Genomic DNA, 25,037 nt, shown 5'->3' with positions numbered 1-25,037 from the left:
CACTCTGAAGACGGGCAGTGGTTTACAGTATGGCTAGTCAGGTGGTTACTGGCTCTAGTTCCCGGAGAAGCGCACACTGAACTTTGATGAAGAGCCTTCCGAAGGGTGTCGCAGAGCGCGTGTCGTATGTCGGGTGCGCGCGTGGCCCGGTATTAGGAGATTGAGTGTTCCGTTGGTCATTACGTTACTGGTAGTTTGCCAGCAACTTAAATTATGCGTGTTGTGTACTAATCCTTGTTGGATGAACAGCCGTTGCCTATTTTTATAAGTGTTCATGATTTTAAGTTTTTCAATATTATTACATTACATGTTGATTGTTTAGATTTATTCAAAATTCGAAATTCATTGAAATTCTCGGCAAAATCATGCTAAATATAATTTTCAGCATTTTTTTCCTTTTACGACCTAATAAAATCGTTAAATTTACTAGAAAACATTTTGACATAGCACATAAATAGTACAATTTTTTTTTCTAAATCCAACGTAAGCTCTCAAATCCGACTCCGTACCGTTTATCAACTGGTTCGTGACAGTAGATAAATATATCGATCGGTAGTGCCAAACTGTGTCGTTCGCGATGCAAATTAACGACTTTTTTAACCACTGCTCGACTTTTTCCTCACGATTTGTATGACGGCCATGACAGTTGTTACCATCGTTTTACGGGTTGACAAATTTGTTGCGTCGCGATACCATCCCGCCATGATAGTCTTTATATCGATCGATATATTTATCAACTGGTGGTTAATTTGGTTGGCGATAGGTGTCAGTGCATGATATATACTTTGGAGTGTGTGTGTTTACTGGTTCAGAGTGGCTCTAAGAGTAAAATGAAGTGTGCGATTAGTGCTCGATTCTTCAGGCACTGCTGGAGTGACACAAATTATCGGTAAGTGCGTGTGTTGTTGTTACTACCAGGGCTACTATTGCTAGTAATAGTTCAGTATATAAAACTCCTCCCAACTTTAAATGAGATTTAATTCATTCCTAATATTCTGATTATTCTTTCATTTGCCTAGCTTTTATCCTCTTTGATCTGCGTAGTTTTGGCGAGGATGATTCACTACTTTTTCTTTTTGAATGCATTTTTTCTCTTCCGGTTGGTACTCTTGTTTCATTATTGCCTGTCGCAGTATCAGTCATTGATATATGCAATATGTTATATGCAAGTAGGGTGAAATTCACCTGAGAGCTGAGCAGCACGAATCTGATTGGTATGCACCATTCTAACATTCCAATGTAAATTAATGAAGTAAGTGCTAGGACTTATTTTCTCTAATACTATCGCGGGGATCCACCTAACTATATCTTCTTGATGATTTCTATATAATATTTTGTCTCCACGGCTATAGGTATGATGAGTGGGTCTTACTGATTTCGTTACACGGTTAGTGTCAGGAGATTTGCGTACATAGTTTTTATCATTCTCTATGGATAACTTAACTGGATAGCTCTTATTTAGTAATGTGCGAAGCACATAGTTAAACAATAATGAAGATGGAGTTTTGCCAGTGGACGTAGATGGAGTATTACGATAAGTAAACAGAATCTTGGTAATCTTTTTCTGAAGTGGTATTGGTTTTAATCGCTCATCTATCAGATACTTTCTCAACACATTCTTGATCGTCTGTACCCCCCTCTCCGCTAGTCCGTTGGATTGAGGGTGATAAGGAGGAGATTTAATTACTTTTATATTATTTGAATGACACGCATGTATTAACCCAGATGAGTTGAAAGGTGGATCATTAACCGAACACACTTTAGAAGGCAACCCAAAATAAGTATACATTTTTTCCAATCGTTCCAATACACTCTCCGTACACGTTTTTCGTATTATTTTCACATCAATTAATTTTGAATAGGCATCCACTATTATCAGAAAGGTATTTCCATCAAAATGAAATAAATCCAAATGGATCCTTTGGAATGCATGAGTGGCTAGAGGCCATCTAGACGTAACTATTTCCCTTGGTACGTTTTGCGGTTTTTTGACACATGGGGCACGACTTTAAAAAAATCACAATATCTTTATCAAACCCTTTCCACCAAAAATATGATCGTCCGATCATTTTCATTCTGATTACCTGTGAGTAAAACTCACTGAATTTACTGGGCGTGAAATTTACGGAGTTACCTTGAAAGAAAAAGAGATGTACACTTTGCGCCGTTCCGTTTGCTACTGTGTATTCGGTTGTCAAGTTCATTTCATTACAAAGTTCATTTCAAAATTCATTTACCGCTCTAGATCACTTCGTCCTAATTCCTCTAGTCCAGTTTGTATTTAAACGAAATATTTCATGAAAACTTATTTTAATTAATCCTACCTAATTTCATGAAATCAATTTCTCACATTTCCGGCCATCAAAGAAGGAACTTCTTTAAATTCACGTAATTCTAATCCATCCGCATACTAATACGTCGCATACGTTAGCTTCCTATGATTTGTTTACATGTATCATCGGAAGAAGTGTTGGGTTTAGGGAGAATGGCAATTCTAGCTGTAGCTCGGACAATTTCCTTTCCTGCAGCTGTGCGAAGTGTTACAACCCTAACTACACCGTCCTTTCCTGGATGTAACGTAGTGATTCTGCCCATTGGCCACAAGGTAGGTGGTACGTTGTCTTCCTTGATGATTACCAATTGCCCTATTTCTAGTTGCACCGGTTGATTCGCCACGTTTTTTGCGCGAGCCTGAAGTTGTTGAAGGTACTCCGGATACCATCGCGACCATATGCATTGAAGATGCTTCTGAACGAGTTCGAACTCCTTCAACCTGTTCGATGGGACCTGGCTTCTATCAATTTGTGGTATTGATAGCATATTCGAACCTACTAAAAAATGCCCTGGAGTTAGCGGTTCTGTGTCTGACGGATCGCTGGACAAAGGAACTAATGGTCGCGTATTCAAGCACTGTTCAACCTGAGCCAACAGTGTGATCATGCCTTCCTGAGTGAGACTCGTGCTTCCTAACGTGCGTATTATGTGCTGCTTTGCTGATCGTACCGCTGCCTCCCACAGCCCTCCAAAGTGAGGGGCGCGTGGTGGAATGAATTTCCACCGAATTTCATCGTTGGCACACCAATTGAAAATTGCGTTGCGTTCGCGATCACTGCACTTAAGCATTTCATAGATGCGATGTAGCTCGTGTGCAGCCCCCTTGAATGTGGTGGCGTTATCCGAGTGAAGTTCCACGATCCTACCTCTGCGAGCCACGAAACGCCGTAGTGCTGCCAAGAAAGCAGCTGTAGTTAGATCGCTCACGAGTTCGATATGGACCGCCCGGGTTGCGAAGCACACAAAAATCGCGATGTACGCTTTCGTAGCACCTCGGTTGCGAACAGACGACTTTAAGAATACCGGGCCGCAGTAATCAATGCCGCTCACTGAAAATGGCCTCTTTGGTGAAACCCTTGAAAGTGGAAGATCTGCGACTGATTGTTTCACTAATGAGGGTTTGGTTCTGAAGCATCTGTGACATCGATGAAACACAGACTTCGTCAAGTTGCGTCCACCGATGATCCAAAAACGTTGACGGAGTATCGATAACAAAAGTTCCGGACCGGCATGCAGGTGATTCTGGTGGTATGCCTGTGCCAACAATACTGCCAATTGATGCTTGGAAGAAAGCAATATTGGATGTTTTGACGATTCTTCGAGTTGCGCATTGCGTAGCCGGCCACCAACACGCATTAATCCCGCCTGGTCGATGAATGGGGATAACCATTTTAGTCGCGAGCTACGTGGTATCTGTCTTCCATTGGCAATCTCGGTCCGCTCGTCCGGGAACGAATCCTGCTGCGCTAATAGACACAACTGAAGCTCGGCTCGGTGTAACTCGTTGCTTGTCAGAGGTGGTACTGTGACGATGAGTGAATGAATGGAGCGATGCGTATTGTTTGCTGACCCCGTTGATGATTTGCTCGACTTCATGCACGCAATGAAACGCAAACAATATGCCGTAGTTCGACGTAGTCGCAGGTAAGTAGAGAACCGTGAAAAAAAGCTGTTGCTAAACTCATTGGTCATTGACAAGGAAGCAACCTGCATTTGAACCGCCCGTTCTTCTCCCGTTGATTCGATTCCTCCTGTTTCAGGTTCTCCTTTTGGCCATGCGTCTTCTTTGCTGCTCAGCCAATACGGTCCGTGCCACCACCGATGGCATGATAGTAATTTATCAGGAAGCAGACCGCGCGACACATCGTCTGCTGGGTTGTCCACACCCGGAACATGACGCCAGCATTTTATTTTTGTTTCTGCCTGAATTTGTGCTACTCTATTTGCAACGAATGGCTTCCAACGCCTTGGTGGTGAGTTTAGCCAGTGTAAGACGGTCATTGAATCAGTCCAGCAAAAGGCTTCGCAAATACTGGGAATAGACTGACTGACCTTCCGAAACAGTTGCGTTGCCAATCTTGCAGCACAAAGCTCCAACCTTGCGATTGAATTGGTGTTCGCCAATGACACCACTTTCGATTTTGCCGCCATAAGTTGCACCGAAATTCCTGAAGGGCCCTCTGTTCTGATGTAGCAACAAGCACCGTAAGCTAGTTGCGAAGCATCTGCGAAAATGTGCAACTGCTTACTTGTTGCTCCTCTAAGTGATGTGAACCGAGGGATGCGCACTTCACGGAGTAAGTGTAGCTTGGAATGAAACACCATCCATTCCTTTTGTAGATGTGATGGGAGCTCAGTATCCCAATCCCAAGCCTTCCCGTTTGATTTTAAGGCCCACAATTGTTGCATAAAGAGTTTGGCAATAATGATGGTTGGGCCAAGTAAACCGAGTGGGTCGAAAACCCTTGCGATGTATGATAAAGTTAGCCTCTTTGTTAACACCGTCGCCGTAGGTGGCAGATCGATCCGAAACCGAAGTATATCAACTGCGGGTTCCCAAACCAAGCCCAGCGTTGATACGAATTGTTGATCTTGCCATTCGTGAGTAGGAAGCATTGCCAAATCATCCGATGGGACACCTTCTAGAGCTTCCGGTACGTTGGATGCCCACTTTTTCAACGAGAAGCCAGCTGAATTAAGCATTCCCGATATCTGCTTCCGTATCTCAGCCGCATCCGCTACGTCTTCTGTTCCTGTTAGTAGATCGTCCACATAGAAGTCGTGGAGTACTGCATTCACCGCTCTTGGATAGTGCGTTTGATGATCATGAGCGATTTGTTGCAAGGTCCTAGTTGCCAGAAAGGGCGCCGATGCGGTACCGTAGGTAACTGTTTGTAGCTGGTAGGTTTTAATCGGTACTTCCGGATTCTCTCGGTACCGAATGCGAAGGTATCGTTGGTCGCATTCATCGTGCAGCACTTGGCGATACATCTTCTCTACATCCGCTGATAGGGCGACTGCGTGCGAACGAAACCGAACGATGATGTTGAAAAGGTCGTCTTGAATCACAGGCCCAACCAACAGCTTGTCATTCAATGAGTAACCCGAGGATGTCTTACACGAAGCATCGAATACAACTCTGACCTTCGTGGTTGTGCTCGTCTCCTTCACTACCGCGTGATGAGGAAGATAGTAGTGTTCACAAGTGTCATCAATCGGTTCGGTGAGTAGTTTCATGTGCCCTAGTCGCTCATACTCCTTCATGAATTTGATGTATTCTATCTTCATTCTAGGGTTGGATTTCAAACGACGTTCTACTGCTAGGAGCCGACGATCAGCTATCGCCTTGGATGCTCCTAAAACGATACCAGGATTAGTGGATTGAGGTAAACGAACAACATACCTGCCAGATGCATCTCTGGTTGTAGTGGGCACGAAATGCTTCTCGCAAGCATCCTCCTCCGTTGATAATGCTGGATCATCGCCGATTGTCTCGAGTTCCCAGAACCGTTCCAAGATCGATTCCAGTGGGGATGATTCGCTGGTAGAAAGGTGAAAAGCCGATGATCCTTGTGCGGAAGTCTTCGACGAATGCCCAGCGACGACCCAACCGAAAGGGGTTTCCACTAGCCACGGTTTCCCTTTGCCGAGGGACCGCTTCCTGCCGGAATGCAGCTCCCAATACGTGTCTCCTCCGATGATAATGTCGATCTGGCCAGGCTTGTAGAACGATGGATCCGCGAGTGGCACATCAGGGATTCTCCACGCCGACGCATCAACGGGTGCCGGTGGAATATGCCAGAATGGAGCGTCAACAATGAGCAACTCCAGCTGAGCGACATGCGTACGGTTCGTTGATTCCACGGATGCGATAAGTGAACCGTTCACTCGCTGCACTGCGTTCCCGATGCCTGATACCGAAACGTTCACCTTCTTCCGAGGTGTTCCAATGAGCTTCCGAGCCAGTGCCTCGGAAATGAAATTCGACATAGAGCCCGAATCGAGGAGAGCTCTTGCCTCATGCCGATTTCCGTAACCATCCACGATGGACAGCAGCGTCGTTTCCAAAAACACCATGTGGTTGTCTGTTTGCGCTGTCATTGCGACCGTTGCGTTAGGAAGAGGAGAGTGTAATAATGTGTGGTGACGCTGACCACACGTACGGCAGGTATAATCCGACTTACATGCCTTTACTTGGTGGGAATCACTTAAACAGTTCCAACACAAATGTTTCGAAGCCACAATATCACGACGTTGTTGCACGTCCTTTCCAAAAAATACCGGACAGTTGCGAAGAAGGTGGCCCTCAACGCACTGTAAAGGACACTTGTGGCTCGTTGCACTGGGTGGCGATGATCGCGTAGGAGTTGCGGTTGCGATCGATCGTCGTGATGTAGATGGACGAGCGGAGCCGGCCACCTTTCGCGAACAATCACTGCGTCATTAGCAAAGTTGTTGGTCGATTTCAAAATTTGTATCCTATCATGTACAAAATCGAGCACGTCCTTATATCTGTCCCTAGTGAAGTGCACCGAATGTTTCTCCCACGCTAAAACTGTTGCTCGATCCAACTTCATGAGCAACATGTTCGACAGCGGCGTGTCCCACGAATCTACTGGTTCATTCAGTTTCACAAAACCGTTCACGTATCGCGAAAATTCGTCCACTAAGTTCGTCAGTTTTTCAACACTCTCCGATTGAACGCAGGGTAAATAGTGCAATTTACGGTAATACTCACGTACGAGCAGGCGCGAATTATCGTAGCGTTTGAGCAACGCTGCCCAGGTCACTGAATAGTTGTCAGCCGTGAGAGAGGTGTGTTCAAAAGGTAGGGCCGCGTCCCCTTTCAAAGAAGAGAGCAAATATTCCAATTTTGCTATCGATGGCAGCTCTGGTGAAGCGTCGATCATGGCGATAAATCGATCGCGAAACGACAGCCATTTCGTTTGGTCCCCATCGAAGGTCGGCAGCTCGATCTTAGGGAGACGCAAGTGCGGTGCGTTCGGCCGTCCAAACGCTAGCGTAGAAGAAACCAAACCCGTGGTTTCGTTGAGGGAACCGTCTTCCTTTCGATTATTCTCGCGTAAGAAAGATTTTATTTTTCTACACCGCTCTTCGATATTGATTCGGTCCATAATGCACGCTTCGATCGCGTCATTGGTATCGTCGAGCTCTTCCAACTTTGATACCGCGGCGAAGAACCCTTCCCTATGTCTCTCCAGGTCTTCTAACGCTTCTGGGATTTGCTTGTAGTCATCCCCGGAATATTGTCCAATAAACCGTTCGAGAGCGTTTATGTTTTCCACTGCGATCCTCCTTTTTAGTTGTATGGCCTTTATTTTCTTATCCATATTTCACTTTACACACGAAAGAAACAACACTTTGGCGCAAAAAATGATGGCGAAATGTTCGAACGCTGGCCGTTGCCCCCTGATGCAGAGCGAATGCGATGGCGGTAAACGACGCGACGATGAATTGCCGAATTTGCTCTTGATGCAGAGCCCTTTTCCCACTGTGCTCTTGATGCAGAGCGATTAGATGAAAACTTCGTAAATTCACTATCCGGTTCGAAGGACCATAAAATGTGAGTAAAACTCACTGAATTTACTGGGCGTGAAATTTACGGAGTTACCTTGAAAGAAAAAGAGATGTACACTTTGCGCCGTTCCGTTTGCTACTGTGTATTCGGTTGTCAAGTTCATTTCATTACAAAGTTCATTTCAAAATTCATTTACCGCTCTAGATCACTTCGTCCTAATTCCTCTAGTCCAGTTTGTATTTAAACGAAATATTTCATGAAAACTTATTTTAATTAATCCTACCTAATTTCATGAAATCAATTTCTCACATTACCCGATCATGATTTTCATGTAGTTTCTCCAGCACACGGCGCTGAAGGGCCTTGGGTACCACTACACGATCCTTAAAATAAAGACAATCATTTTCTATTTCGCATTTGTGTCTGGTCATTGCATATTGCTTAACTTTTTCCACTACTTCTTTAGGCCAACCGGTTTGTGTCACTTTGAGCAGTTCAACGATCACAGCGTCTTTGTGCTGCTCCTCTTTTATCTCTTCGATACCAATAAATCCCTGTACTGTACTTTCAGCAACTGATATGTGCTCAATCCGGTTTTCAGTTGGCAACGGTAAACGAGATAACGCATCGGCATTACTAATACATTTACCAGGACTATGTACTACGCTATTGGAGTAATTAGACAAAATTACAGCCCATCTGTGTAATCATGAAATTGCCACAGCAGAAGAACTCTTGTGTGGTTTAAACATTTGTTTTAACGCAGAACTATCGGTAACGAGAGTAAAACTCGTACCATACAAATACATGAGAATTTTTTTTATTCCAAATACAACTGCTACTGCTTCTTTATGTATTTGCCCGTAATTTCGTTGTGCGTGTGTGAGTGTTGATGACGCAAAATACACAGGCTTCTCCACTTGTCCCACTAAGGAGATAAAATAGCACCAACTCCATACGGACTGGCATCCGTAGTTAGTATTAGTGGCTTTTGTGGATCATACGGCTCTAATACATCATTGGAGATCAACAATTCTTTACACTTTTTAAATGCGTTTTCACACTCGACTGACCACGAGAATCTACTTTCTCTCCTTAACAGTTTATATAACGGATGTAATTCCAACGACAGATTTGGCTAAAATTTGTGGAAGTAGTTCAAAAGACCTAAGAACGACTGTAATTGACCTATATCTTTAGGCGCTGGAGCAAGACATATTGCTTCCACTTTAGCTTGACATGGACGAATTCCGTCAGAAACCGAGATGTTCAATTTCTGTTTCAAAAAATCGCAATCGGGCCCAATATATTTGCACTTTATGCTGATTGAATTAATCCAACACATGGAATAAATTTTCCTTGCATTCATGTAGCGTACTGCCACCAATAAGGATATCATCTAAATACGGAATAGATTTTGTTCCGAGCAAAATTTGATCTATAATAGACTGAAATACTGAGGGCGCCGAACTTATCCCAAATGGCATTCTTGTATACCTGCATCATCCACGGTGGGTATTTATGATACGTAACTCTAGAGTTGTGCGTGACAATCGTACTTGGAGAAAGGCTCCCGTTAAATCGGTTTTACAAAAAAAAAAATTGAAAATCGATAAATTTGCTAAGATGTCCTCAATCGAACGAACAGGGACTATAATTCCCTTTTTCACCATGCGATTTATTTCTTCTTCTAGATTTTCGCGAAATTTGAGCGGTACCGTGTATGGTTTATGAAAAATTGGTACAGCACCTCGTTTAAGAAAAATATTTGCTGTAAAACCTTCTATTACCTGATTGGCATCCCCAGAAAATACGTATGGGTATTGGTGTTCAATTTCAGACTTTAGACTGTGGTGAATAGCACTAAGAGACGAGTAATTCAGACTTACCAATTTTCTCCATTCTGGTATAAGGACATCTAAGCTCGAGCGACCGAGGAGCGGTGTAAGCATCTTCTTTTTCTCCGGTTCCAGAACAAACATGTATAGCGAAACGAAATCTTCATACCTGTTTTTTGCGCTTACTGGTAGCTCTCCTACCGGACGAATAGTTTGCCCTGATACCGTTTGGAACACTCTTGTCGTCCCACAAGACCAATGTTACCGCATGCGTAACACTTCCATTGTTTGGCAGGACAGGGAATGATCTCGGGGTTATGATTTCTACCACAACGAAAGGATTTATTATCTCGATGCCTTGCTGGTAAAGAACGCGTAGACAAACGCTTGCTATTTCTTACTGGCGTTCGATCCGACGACTTCCACTGGTCCAATTTTGCTGGTCCTTGCATCTTCCAACTTCCAACATCCTGCAACTTCTTCCAATCTCACAAGCTTTTTCCAACGTGAGATCACCTTCTGCTAGGAGCTTGGTTCGCAACCCGGAGTTTTGCAATCCTGCGACGCATCGATCTCGTAGCGCTTGCGACAAAAACGTGCCGAAATCACACGATTGTGATAACGCTTTTAGCTCGATGATGAACTCCGTTATTGTCTGGTTTGCTGCTTGTTCGCACTTGTGGTACTTGCAGCGTTCGGCCATTACGTTGACCTTTGGCGCTAAATGCTGCTTCAGCAGCTCGATCTGGTTCTTACACGGTTTTGAACACGGATCCTCTGGCGAACATATTCGATTGGCTATCGAATAAAGTGACGGTCCAGCCATTGTCACTAACATTGGCACTTTCTTGGTTTCTTCCACATCAATAACGATGAAGAATTGTTGCAGGCGACTAACATACTCGTCGAAATTCTCCCCGATCACAAAAGGTTCCATGTGGCCGAACATAGACATAGCCACATTTACTTTCATCATGCCTGACGTGGACGGTTTTGTTCTTCCTCGTTGGGCATCCTTTGTTGCCGTACACACCAGCACTACACTACCGACACTGATCTCCGACATGAGATTTACCGACAAATCGACGGATTTACTGCTTTACCATCGATTAACTCCACACGATTTACACAAAAGCAAAAGTTCCGTTCCGCGTTTATCCTTTTTAATCCTCGTCGCCAAAATTATGTTATGATTGCGGGTAGTTACGGTGTGTTGATTCTTTACTTTATTACATATAACGGAGAAAGAACGGTATAATCATTTTGACGAGGGCTTTTATACTAATGCTACCTAAGATGTATGTGTGATCAAGGTGGAGCGCTTACTACTACTAAGGCTACTATTGCTAGTAATAGTACAGTATATAACAGATACATACGTGGTACCCGAAGTAGAAGGATGTTAACTCACACAGTTACCCTACGATGGGGTTCTCGAAGCTAGTCAAATAAGATGTTGGGCTGAGCCCACCGGATGGTAAATGTAGGGTAATTTATGTTCAGGATAGCCGAGTTGTAACGTCCGAATGAATGTTACCCATTGTGTACATACGAATAGCCCTTTGGGACCTGGGCAAGGCAAACTGTCAGTGAGAATAAAGCCATTCTTTCGCGCGTTCTCTTCCAGTTCGGACCGAACAGAACCCATCCGTCTCCTAAAAATACGCCATAATTCCATCCGAAACCCTTCCGTGGACGTAAATCCGTTGTGATAACCGTCCGCCATCAGTGGTTTACATGCGGTGAAAATGGTTCCGGTTCATTTTATGAGCAGGGTTCATTGAAAGTGTAAACAAACAGAATCCAAACATAAGCAAAGTATCCTGGAATTAGTTTGGAATTTCGTAAATCTTTTCGAGGAAATTTCGTTAACGAATATATTTACCAAAACATTTACGAAAGCAGGGGGAACAGATAACTTGGAAAATGGTGCTCTGTCAAATGGACCAAAATTCACCTTCTAAATACATACACCTTGTTCTAAATACATACACCTTGTTTGTGCCTGGGCAGTGTAACGTCACCGTAGCAGTGTCGAGCTGTCATCCGGGGCACGTGGCACTCTGTGCAAAGTGCGCTCCGTTTTTATTTGGTTAAAAAAGGTCGTAAAATTGTGCTCGATCCACCAGATATTGACATCTATCGCGAAGCCAGTCGATAAAAATAAACCCCTGGTTTGGTTATATCGACCAATAAATTTATCTACTCGAATTGGCATTGCGAACGCCTACCGCTCACGAGTCGATAAAAAGATAACGATCGATATAAATACTGATCGAGTAGTTACGCTATCTGTCAAATTGACTGTAAAATCTCTTGTTTGTTTACAAATAGCAACACAAGATTGTAATTGCTAGTGGGAAAAGTTTGGTTAAAAATGTTTAATGCATTATTTTTAACGGATGATGGTGATGATGATCATACAAATCTTGCAGCATACCGAAGGCATTTGTTACCAGGCATTTTGAATTACCAGATAAAACGTAAGGGAAAACATGTGTGGTGGAAGTGACCATCAATTGCATTGATACGTGGAAGGATGCTAGGAGGTGTACACCCTGAAGACGGGCAGTGGTTTACAGTATGGCTAGTCAGGTGGTTACTGGCTCTAGTTCCCGGAGAAGCGCACACTGAACTTTGATGAAGAGCCTTCCGAAGGGTGTCGCAGAGCGCGTGTCGTATGTCGGGTGCGCGCGTGGCCCGGTATTAGGAGATTGAGTGTTCCGTTGGTCATTACGTTACTGGTAGTTTGCCAGCAACTTAAATTATGCGTGTTGTGTACTAATCCTTGTTGGATGAACAGCCGTTGCCTATTTTTATAAGTGTTCATGATTTTAAGTTTTTCAATATTATTACATTACATGTTGATTGTTTAGATTTATTCAAAATTCGAAATTCATTGAAATTCTCGGCAAAATCATGCTAAATATAATTTTCAGCATTTTTTTCCTTTTACGACCTAATAAAATCGTTAAATTTACTAGAAAACATTTTGACATAGCACATAAATAGTACAATTTTTTTTTCTAAATCCAACGTAAGCTCTCAAATCCGACTCCGTACCGTTTATCAACTGGTTCGTGACAGTAGATAAATATATCGATCGGTAGTGCCAAACTGTGTCGTTCGCGATGCAAATTAACGACTTTTTTAACCACTGCTCGACTTTTTCCTCACGATTTGTATGACGGCCATGACAGTTGTTACCATCGTTTTACGGGTTGACAAATTTGTTGCGTCGCGATACCATCCCGCCATGATAGTCTTTATATCGATCGATATATTTATCAACTGGTGGTTAATTTGGTTGGCGATAGGTGTCAATCTTACACCAAAGTATACGCCAGGTATACTTTTGGCTAAAGCATCCATATTCGAGAAGTAGTCGAGCAGTTGTCGAGCACCTGCAACATGTCCCAGCAAACCCTCCCAGCCAACAACAGCTATTCCGAACACACTTCTGATTGCAGAAAAGCTGCTTGCAATTTGAGCAGTTTTATTTTTTGTCGCTTGGGTACTGGCGATTTTTGTCCAATGGGAATCCGTTTTTGCTTTTGTCAAAATTCGGACGCCGGAAAGCCGACAGCCTACAAATTTCCATACATTTCCGAATTTCCAACGTTTTTCCGACGGAAGCGGATTGCACGCTCGGTTCACATCACTACAATTCAAACCGCACTCAATTCGATCCATAAATGAGCAAGTTATTTACACTTTTGCATTAAACGCGGTATATCCGCCACGTGGTGGTGCTGTCACACTTCTGCCACCTCCGTTTGTTCACTTATTTAGCCTACTTAAGACGTTTTTCACTGCGGTTTTTTGGGTTCGATCAATTGATTGCACACTACCACACCGGAAAGGATCGCTTCCGGACCTATCCGTGCGAAATTGGCCGCAAAAACACACACCCGACACTGCATCACCTCTACCACCCCACCATTGATGCACTTCTTAGACCACGTAGCTTTCGCACTAATTGGCCGATTTTTACCCCGCTTTCGGCTTGCGCAACACATTAGCCACCTTATCGACCGTTTTCACTCACTTCCAAATCCGAGAAATTGTGTGCTAACCAACTTGGACGGCTGTTGTTGTTGTTGTGGTTTGAGTGAGCTACAACTTAGACGCGCTACATTCCGTCCTAAAAGCAGCGGAAATCCACAGTTTCTTCACTGAAACCACTTTATTGACCATTTATCACTTAACTGAAACACAAACCGCTCTCCGATCGGTTCACTTTCACAGGGAAAACTGTGTCCATTTGAGTCTGCTTACCGCACCATGTGCTGGAACAATGGGCCACTTTGAAACACATTTTTTCACCGATTTTGGAGCCATTTTTACTTTTGTACAGTAAAACTTGCCATTTTACCTCCATTGTGCACAATATCTGGTGGATCGAGCACAATTTTACACCCTTTTTTTTAACCAAATAAAAACGTAGCGCACTTTGCACAGAGTGCCACGCGCACCGGATGACAGCTCGACACTGCTACAGTGACATTACACTGCCCAGGCACAACCAAGGTGTATGTATTTAGAACAAGGTTTATGTATTTAGAACAAGGTGTATGTATTTAGAAGGTGAATTTTGGTCCATTTGACAGAGCACCATTTTCCAAGTTATCTGTTCCCCCTGCTTTCGTAAATGTTTTGGTAAATATATTCGTTAACGAAATTTCCTCGAAAAAATTTACGAAATTCCAAATTATTTCGAGGATTCTTTGCTTATGTTTGGATTCTGTTTGTTTACACTTTCAATGAACCTTGCTCATAAAATGAACCGGAACCATGTTCATTGAATGTAAACCGCTGATGGCGGACGGTTATCACAACGGATTTACATCCACGGAAGGTTTTCGGAAGGAATTATGGCGTATTTTTAGGAGACGGATGGGTTCTGTTCGGTCCGAACTGGAAGAGAACGCGCGAAAGAATGGCTTTATTCTCACTGCAGTTTGCCTTGCCCAGGTCGCAAAGGGCTATTCGTATGTACACAATGGGTAACATTCATTCGGACGTTACAACTCGGCTATCCTGAACATAAATTACCCTACATTTACCATCCGGTGGGCTCAGCCCAACATCTTATTTGACTAGCTTCGAGAACCCCATCGTAGGGTAACTGTGTGAGTTAACATCCTTCTACTTCGGGTACCACGTATGTATCTGTTATATACTGTACTATTACTAGCAATAGTAGCCTTAGTAGTAGTAAGCGCTCCACCTTGATCACACATACATCTTAGGTAGCATTAGTATAAAAGCCCTCGTCAAAATGATTATACCGTTCTTTCTCCGTTATATGTAATAAAGTAAAGAATCAACACACCGTAACTACCCGCAATCATAACATAATTTTGGCGACGAGGATTAAAAAGGATAAACGCGGAACGGAACTTTTGCTTTTGTGTAAATCGTGTGGAGTTAATCGATGGTAAAGCAGTAAATCCGTCGATTTGTCGGTAAATCTCATGTCGGAGATCAGTGTCGGTAGTGTAGTGCTGGTGTGTACGGCAACAAAGGATGCCCAACGAGAAGGAACAAAACCGTCCACGTCAGGCACGATGAAAGTAAATGTGGCTATGTCTATGTTCGGCTACATGGAACCGTTTGTGATCGGGGAGAATTTCGACGAGTATGTTAGTCGCCTGCAACAATTCTTCATCGTTATTGATGTGGAAGAAACCAAGAAAGTGCCAATGTTAGTGACAATAGCTGGACCGTCACTTTATTCGATAGTCAATCGAATATGTTCGCCAGAGGATCCGTGTTCAAAACCTTGTAAGAACCAGATCGAACTGCTGAAGCAGCATTTAGCGCCAAAGGTCAACGTAATGGCCGAACGCTGCAAGTACCACAAGTGCGAACAAGCAGCAAACCAGACAATAACGGAGTTCATCATCGAGCTAAAAGCGTTATCACAATCGTGTGATTTCGGCACGTTTTTGTCGCAAGCGCTACGAGATCGATTCGTCGCAGGATTGCAAAACTCCGGGTTGCGAACCAAGCTCCTAGCAGAAGGTGATCTCACGTTGGAAAAAGCTTGTGAGATTGGAAGAAGTTGCAGGATGTTGGAAGTTGGAAGATGCAAGGACCAGCAAAATTGGCAGCGTTCATTCAAGCAACGCACATCGTGGAAGTCGTCGGATCGAACGCCAGTAAGAAATAGCAAGCATTTGTCTACGCGTTCTTTACCAGCAAGGCATCGAGATAATAAATGCTTTCGTTGTGGCAGAAATCATAACAAAGAGATCATTCCCTGTCCTGCCAAACAATGGAAGTGTTACGCATGCGGTAACATTGGTCTTGTGGGACGACAAGAGTGTTCCAAACGGTATCAGGGCAAACTATTCGTCCGGTAGGAGAGCTACCAGTAAGCGCAAAAACAGGTATGAAGATTTCGTTTCGCTATACATTTTTGTTCTGGAACCGGAGAAAAAGAAGATGCTTACACCGCTCCTCGGTCGCTCGAGCTTAGATGTCCTTACACCAGAATGGAGAAAATTGGTAAGTCTGAATTACTCGTCTCTTAGTGCTATTCACCACAGTCTAAAGTCTGAAATTGAACACCAATACCCATACGTATTTTCTGGGGATGCCAATCAGGTAATAGAAGGTTTTACAGCAAATATTTTTCTTAAACGAGGTGCTGTACCAATTTTTCATAAACCATACACGGTACCGCTCAAATTTCGCGAAAATCTAGAAGAAGAAATAAATCGCATGGTGAAAAAGGGAATTATAGTCCCTGTTCGTTCGATTGAGGACATCTTAGCAAATTTATCGATTTTAAATTTTTTTTTTGTAAAACCGATTTAACGGGAGCCTTTCTCCAAGTACGATTGTCACGCACAACTCTAGAGTTACGTATCATAAATACCCACCGTGGATGATGCAGGTGTACAAGAATGCCATTTGGGATAAGTTCGGCGCCCTCAGTATTTCAGTCTATTATAGATCAAATTTTGCTCGGAACAAAATCTATTCCGTATTTAGATGATATCCTTATTGGTGGCAGTACGCTACATGAATGCAAGGAAAATTTATTCCATGTATTGGATTAATTAAATAAGCATAAAGTGCAAATATATTGGGCCCGATCGCGATTTTTTGAAACAGAAATTGAACATCTCGGTTTCATGCTCACATCTGACGGAATTCGTCCATGTCAAGCTAAAGTGGAAGCAATATGTCTTGCTCCAGCGCCTAAAGATATAGGTCAATTACAGTCGTTCTTAGGTCTTTTGAACTACTTCCACAAATTTTAGCCAAATCTGTCGTTGGAATTACATCCGTTATATAAACTGTTAAGGAGAGAAAGTAGATTCTCGTGGTCAGTCGAGTGTGAAAACGCATTTAAAAAGTGTAAAGAATTGTTGATCTCCAATGATGTATTAGAGCCGTATGATCCACAAAAGCCACTAATACTAACTACGGATGCCAGTCCGTATGGAGTTGGTGCTATTTTATCTCCTTAGTGGGACAAGTGGAGAAGCCTGTGTATTTTGCGTCATCAACACTCACACACGCACAACGAAATTACGGGCAAATACATAAAGAAGCAGTAGCAGTTGTATTTGGAATAAAAAAAATTCTCATGTATTTGTATGGTACGAGTTTTACTCTCGTTACCGATAGTTCTGCGTTAAAACAAATGTTTAAACCACACAAGAGTTCTTCTGCTGTGGCAATTTCATGATTACACAGATGGGCTGTAATTTTGTCTAATTACTCCAATAGCGTAGTACATAGTCCTGGTAAATGTATTAGTAATGCCGATGCGTTATCTCGTTTACCGTTGCCAACTGAAAACCGGATTGAGCACATATCAGTTGCTGAAAGTACAGTACAGGGATTTATTGGTATCGAAGAGATAAAAGAGGAGCAGCACAAAGACGCTGTGATCGTTGAACTGCTCAAAGTGACACAAACCGGTTGGCCTAAAGAAGTAGTGGAAAAAGTTAAGCAATATGCAATGACCAGACACAAATGCGAAATAGAAAATGATTGTCTTTATTTTAAGGATCGTGTAGTGGTACCCAAGGCCCTTCAGCGCCGTGTGCTGGAGAAACTACATGAAAATCATGATCGGGTAATGTGAGAAATTGATTTCATGAAATTAGGTAGGATTAATTAAAATAAGTTTTCATGAAATATTTCGTTTAAATACAAACTGGACTAGAGGAATTAGGACGAAGTGATCTAGAGCGGTAAATGAATTTTGAAATGAACTTTGTAATGAAATGAACTTGACAACCGAATACACAGTAGCAAACGGAACGGCGCAAAGTGTACATCTCTTTTTCTTTCAAGGTAACTCCGTAAATTTCACGCCCAGTAAATTCAGTGAGTTTTACTCACATTTTATGGTCCTTCGAACCGGATAGTGAATTTACGAAGTTTTCATCTAATCGCTCTGCATCAAGAGCACAGTGGGAAAAGGGCTCTGCATCAAGAGCAAATTCGGCAATTCATCGTCGCGTCGTTTACCGCCATCGCATTCGCTCTGCATCAGGGGGCAACGGCCAGCGTTCGAACATTTCGCCATCATTTTTTGCGCCAAAGTGTTGTTTCTTTCGTGTGTAAAGTGAAATATGGATAAGAAAATAAAGGCCATACAACTAAAAAGGAGGATCGCAGTGGAAAACATAAACGCTCTCGAACGGTTTATTGGACAATATTCCGGGGATGACTACAAGCAAATCCCAGAAGCGTTAGAAGACCTGGAGAGACATAGGGAAGGGTTCTTCGCCGCGGTATCAAAGTTGGAAGAGCTCGACGATACCAATGACGCGATCGAAGCGTGCATTATGGACCGAATCAATATCGAAGAGCGGTGTAGAAAAATAAAATCTTTCTTACGCGAGAATAATCGAAAGGAAGACGGTTCCCTCAACGAAACCACGGGTTTGGTTTCTTCTACGCTAGCGTTTGGACGGCCGAACGCACCGCACTTGCGTCTCCCTAAGATCGAGCTGCCGACCTTCGATGGGGACCAAACGAAATGGCTGTCGTTTCGCGATCGATTTATCGCCATGATCGACGCTTCACCAGAGCTGCCATCGATAGCAAAATTGGAATATTTGCTCTCTTCTTTGAAAGGGGACGCGGCCCTACCTTTTGAACACACCTCTCTCACGGCTGACAACTATTCAGTGACCTGGGCAGCGTTGCTCAAACGCTACGATAATTCGCGCCTGCTCGTACGTGAGTATTACCGTAAATTGCACTATTTACCCTGCGTTCAATCGGAGAGTGTTGAAAAACTGACGAACTTAGTGGACGAATTTTCGCGATACGTGAACGGTTTTGTGAAACTGAATGAACCAGTAGATTCGTGGGACACGCCGCTGTCGAACATGTTGCTCATGAAGTTGGATCGAGCAACAGTTTTAGCGTGGGAGAAACATTCGGTGCACTTCACTAGGGACAGATATAAGGACGTGCTCGATTTTGTACATGATAGGATACAAATTTTGGAAATCGACCAACAACTTTGCTAATGACGCAGTGATCGTTCGCGAAAGGTGGCCGGCTCCGCTCGTCCATCTACATCACGACGATCGATCGCAACCGCAACTCCTACGCGATCATCGCCACCCAGTGCAACGAGCCACAAGTGTCCTTTACAGTGCGTTGAGGGCCACCTTCTTCGCAACTGTCCGGTATTTTTTGGAAAGGACGTGCAACAACGTCGTGATATTGTGGCTTCGAAACATTTGTGTTGGAACTGTTTAAGTGATTCCCACCAAGTAAAGGCATGTAAGTCGGATTATACCTGCCGTACGTGTGGTCAGCGTCACCACACATTATTACACTCTCCTCTTCCTAACGCAACGGTCGCAATGACAGCGCAAACAGACAACCACATGGTGTTTTTGGAAACGACGCTGCTGTCCATCGTGGATGGTTACGGAAATCGGCATGAGGCAAGAGCTCTCCTCGATTCGGGCTCTATGTCGAATTTCATTTCCGAGGCACTGGCTCGGAAGCTCATTGGAACACCTCGGAAGAAGGTGAACGTTTCGGTATCAGGCATCGGGAACGCAGTGCAGCGAGTGAACGGTTCACTTATCGCATCCGTGGAATCAACGAACCGTACGCATGTCGCTCAGCTGGAGTTGCTCATTGTTGACGCTCCATTCTGGCATATTCCACCGGCACCCGTTGATGCGTCGGCGTGGAGAATCCCTGATGTGCCACTCGCGGATCCATCGTTCTACAAGCCTGGCCAGATCGACATTATCATCGGAGGAGACACGTATTGGGAGCTGCATTCCGGCAGGAAGCGGTCCCTCGGCAAAGGGAAACCGTGGCTAGTGGAAACCCCTTTCGGTTGGGTCGTCGCTGGGCATTCGTCGAAGACTTCCGCACAAGGATCATCGGCTTTTCACCTTTCTACCAGCGAATCATCCCCACTGGAATCGATCTTGGAACGGTTCTGGGAACTCGAGACAATCGGCGATGATCCAGCATTATCAACGGAGGAGGATGCTTGCGAGAAGCATTTCGTGCCCACTACAACCAGAGATGCATCTGGCAGGTATGTTGTTCGTTTACCTCAATCCACTAATCCTGGTATCGTTTTAGGAGCATCCAAGGCGATAGCTGATCGTCGGCTCCTAGCAGTAGAACGTCGTTTGAAATCCAACCCTAGAATGAAGATAGAATACATCAAATTCATGAAGGAGTATGAGCGACTAGGGCACATGAAACTACTCACCGAACCGATTGATGACACTTGTGAACACTACTATCTTCCTCATCACGCGGTAGTGAAGGAGACGAGCACAACCACGAAGGTCAGAGTTGTATTCGATGCTTCGTGTAAGACATCCTCGGGTTACTCATTGAATGACAAGCTGTTGGTTGGGCCTGTGATTCAAGACGACCTTTTCAACATCATCGTTCGGTTTCGTTCGCACGCAGTCGCCCTATCAGCGGATGTAGAGAAGATGTATCGCCAAGTGCTGCACGATGAATGCGACCAACGATACCTTCGCATTCGGTACCGAGAGAATCCGGAAGTACCGATTAAAACCTACCAGCTACAAACAGTTACCTACGGTACCGCATCGGCGCCCTTTCTGGCAACTAGGACCTTGCAACAAATCGCTCATGATCATCAAACGCACTATCCAAGAGCGGTGAATGCAGTACTCCACGACTTCTATGTGGACGATCTACTAACAGGAACAGAAGACGTAGCGGATGCGGCTGAGATACGGAAGCAGATATCGGGAATGCTTAATTCAGCTGGCTTCTCGTTGAAAAAGTGGGCATCCAACGTACCGGAAGCTCTAGAAGGTGTCCCATCGGATGATTTGGCAATGCTTCCTACTCACGAATGGCAAGATCAACAATTCGTATCAACGCTGGGCTTGGTTTGGGAACCCGCAGTTGATATACTTCGGTTTCGGATCGATCTGCCACCTACGGCGACGGTGTTAACAAAGAGGCTAACTTTATCATACATCGCAAGGGTTTTCGACCCACTCGGTTTACTTGGCCCAACCATCATTATTGCCAAACTCTTTATGCAACAATTGTGGGCCTTAAAATCAAACGGGAAGGCTTGGGATTGGGATACTGAGCTCCCATCACATCTACAAAAGGAATGGATGGTGTTTCATTCCAAGCTACACTTACTCCGTGAAGTGCGCATCCCTCGGTTCACATCACTTAGAGGAGCAACAAGTAAGCAGTTGCACATTTTCGCAGATGCTTCGCAACTAGCTTACGGTGCTTGTTGCTACATCAGAACAGAGGGCCCTTCAGGAATTTCGGTGCAACTTATGGCGGCAAAATCGAAAGTGGTGTCATTGGCGAACACCAATTCAATCGCAAGGTTGGAGCTTTGTGCTGCAAGATTGGCAACGCAACTGTTTCGGAAGGTCAGTCAGTCTATTCCCAGTATTTGCGAAGCCTTTTGCTGGACTGATTCAATGACCGTCTTACACTGGCTAAACTCACCACCAAGGCGTTGGAAGCCATTCGTTGCAAATAGAGTAGCACAAATTCAGGCAGAAACAAAAATAAAATGCTGGCGTCATGTTCCGGGTGTGGACAACCCAGCAGACGATGTGTCGCGCGGTCTGCTTCCTGATAAATTACTATCATGCCATCGGTGGTGGCACGGACCGTATTGGCTGAGCAGCAAAGAAGACGCATGGCCAAAAGGAGAACCTGAAACAGGAGGAATCGAATCAACGGGAGAAGAACGGGCGGTTCAAATGCAGGTTGCTTCCTTGTCAATGACCAATGAGTTTAGCAACAGCTTTTTTTCACGGTTCTCTACTTACCTGCGACTACGTCGAACTACGGCATATTGTTTGCGTTTCATTGCGTGCATGAAGTCGAGCAAATCATCAACGGGGTCAGCAAACAATACGCATCGCTCCATTCATTCACTCATCGTCACAGTACCACCTCTGACAAGCAACGAGTTACACCGAGCCGAGCTTCAGTTGTGTCTATTAGCGCAGCAGGATTCGTTCCCGGACGAGCGGACCGAGATTGCCAATGGAAGACAGATACCACGTAGCTCGCGACTAAAATGGTTATCCCCATTCATCGACCAGGCGGGATTAATGCGTGTTGGTGGCCGGCTACGCAATGCGCAACTCGAAGAATCGTCAAAACATCCAATATTGCTTTCTTCCAAGCATCAATTGGCAGTATTGTTGGCACAGGCATACCACCAGAATCACCTGCATGCCGGTCCGGAACTTTTGTTATCGATACTCCGTCAACGTTTTTGGATCATCGGTGGACGCAACTTGACGAAGTCTGTGTTTCATCGATGTCACAGATGCTTCAGAACCAAACCCTCATTAGTGAAACAATCAGTCGCAGATCTTCCACTTTCAAGGGTTTCACCAAAGAGGCCATTTTCAGTGAGCGGCATTGATTACTGCGGCCCGGTATTCTTAAAGTCGTCTGTTCGCAACCGAGGTGCTACGAAAGCGTACATCGCGATTTTTGTGTGCTTCGCAACCCGGGCGGTCCATATCGAACTCGTGAGCGATCTAACTACAGCTGCTTTCTTGGCAGCACTACGGCGTTTCGTGGCTCGCAGAGGTAGGATCGTGGAACTTCACTCGGATAACGCCACCACATTCAAGGGGGCTGCACACGAGCTACATCGCATCTATGAAATGCTTAAGTGCAGTGATCGCGAACGCAACGCAATTTTCAATTGGTGTGCCAACGATGAAATTCGGTGGAAATTCATTCCACCACGCGCCCCTCACTTTGGAGGGCTGTGGGAGGCAGCGGTACGATCAGCAAAGCAGCACATAATACGCACGTTAGGAAGCACGAGTCTCACTCAGGAAGGCATGATCACACTGTTGGCTCAGGTTGAACAGTGCTTGAATACGCGACCATTAGTTCCTTTGTCCAGCGATCCGTCAGACACAGAACCGCTAACTCCAGGGCATTTTTTAGTAGGTTCGAATATGCTATCAATACCACAAATTGATAGAAGCCAGGTCCCATCGAACAGGTTGAAGGAGTTCGAACTCGTTCAGAAGCATCTTCAATGCATATGGTCGCGATGGTATCCGGAGTACCTTCAACAACTTCAGGCTCGCGCAAAAAACGTGGCGAATCAACCGGTGCAACTAGAAATAGGGCAATTGGTAATCATCAAGGAAGACAACGTACCACCTACCTTGTGGCCAATGGGCAGAATCACTACGTTACATCCAGGAAAGGACGGTGTAGTTAGGGTTGTAACACTTCGCACAGCTGCAGGAAAGGAAATTGTCCGAGCTACAGCTAGAATTGCCATTCTCCCTAAACCCAACACTTCTTCCGATGATACATGTAAACAAATCATAGGAAGCTAACGTATGCGACGTATTAGTATGCGGATGGATGAGAATTACGTGAATTTAAAGAAGTTCCTTCTTTGATGGCCGGAAATGTGAGAAATTGATTTCATGAAATTAGGTAGGATTAATTAAAATAAGTTTTCATGAAATATTTCGTTTAAATACAAACTGGACTAGAGGAATTAGGACGAAGTGATCTAGAGCGGTAAATGAATTTTGAAATGAACTTTGTAATGAAATGAACTTGACAACCGAATACACAGTAGCAAACGGAACGGCGCAAAGTGTACATCTCTTTTTCTTTCAAGGTAACTCCGTAAATTTCACGCCCAGTAAATTCAGTGAGTTTTACTCACAGGTAATCAGAATGAAAATGATCGGACGATCATATTTTTGGTAGAAAGGGTTTGATAAAGATATTGTGATTTTTTTAAAGTCGTGCCCCATGTGTCAAAAAACCGCAAAACGTACCAAGGGAAATAGTTACGTCTAGATGGCCTCTAGCCACTCATGCATTCCAAAGGATCCATTTGGATTTATTTCATTTTGATGGAAATACCTTTCTGATAATAGTGGATGCCTATTCAAAATTAATTGATGTGAAAATAATACGAAAAACGTGTACGGAGAGTGTATTGGAACGATTGGAAAAAATGTATACTTATTTTGGGTTGCCTTCTAAAGTGTGTTCGGTTAATGATCCACCTTTCAACTCATCTGGGTTAATACATGCGTGTCATTCAAATAATATAAAAGTAATTAAATCTCCTCCTTATCACCCTCAATCCAACGGACTAGCGGAGAGGGGGGTACAGACGATCAAGAATGTGTTGAGAAAGTATCTGATAGATGAGCGATTAAAACCAATACCACTTCAGAAAAAGATTACCAAGATTCTGTTTACTTATCGTAATACTCCATCTACGTCCACTGGCAAAACTCCATCTTCATTATTGTTTAACTATGTGCTTCGCACATTACTAAATAAGAGCTATCCAGTTAAGTTATCCATAGAGAATGATAAAAACTATGTACGCAAATCTCCTGACACTAACCGTGTAACGAAATCAGTAAGACCCACTCATCATACCTATAGCCGTGGAGACAAAATATTATATAGAAATCATCAAGAAGATATAGTTAGGTGGATCCCCGCGATAGTATTAGAGAAAATAAGTCCTAGCACTTACTTCATTAATTTACATTGGAATGTTAGAATGGTGCATACCAATCAGATTCGTGCTGCTCAGCTCTCAGGTGAATTTCACCCTACTTGCATATAACATATTGCATATATCAATGACTGATACTGCGACAGGCAATAATGAAACAAGAGTACCAACCGGAAGAGAAAAAATGCATTCAAAAAGAAAAAGTAGTGAATCATCCTCGCCAAAACTACGCAGATCAAAGAGGATAAAAGCTAGGCAAATGAAAGAATAATCAGAATATTAGGAATGAATTAAATCTCATTTAAAGTTG

General features: G+C 43.8%; 2 long non-coding RNA genes across 2 annotated transcripts; one reads left to right on the top strand and one right to left on the bottom strand.

The window, feature by feature from the left end:
* The first annotated feature begins 3,406 nt into the window (after positions 1–3,406).
* Positions 3,407–7,723, top strand: LOC118516575. The gene is made up of 3 exons (XR_004907919.1): positions 3,407–5,557; positions 5,628–5,720; positions 5,840–7,723. It is a non-coding gene; the product is annotated as an uncharacterized LOC118516575 (long non-coding RNA).
* An 11,517-nt stretch (positions 7,724–19,240) lies between these two features.
* Positions 19,241–22,591, bottom strand: LOC118516572. The gene is made up of 3 exons (XR_004907918.1): positions 20,441–22,591; positions 20,278–20,370; positions 19,241–20,158 (listed from the first exon to the last, which is right to left on the bottom strand). It is a non-coding gene; the product is annotated as an uncharacterized LOC118516572 (long non-coding RNA).
* Between the last annotated feature and the right edge of the window lie 2,446 nt (positions 22,592–25,037).

This window comes from Anopheles stephensi, unplaced genomic scaffold (assembly GCF_013141755.1).
Source record: "Anopheles stephensi strain Indian unplaced genomic scaffold, UCI_ANSTEP_V1.0 ucontig333, whole genome shotgun sequence".
Classification (NCBI taxonomy): domain Eukaryota; kingdom Metazoa; phylum Arthropoda; class Insecta; order Diptera; family Culicidae; genus Anopheles; species Anopheles stephensi.
This window is presented reverse-complemented; position numbering and strand designations above follow the sequence as displayed.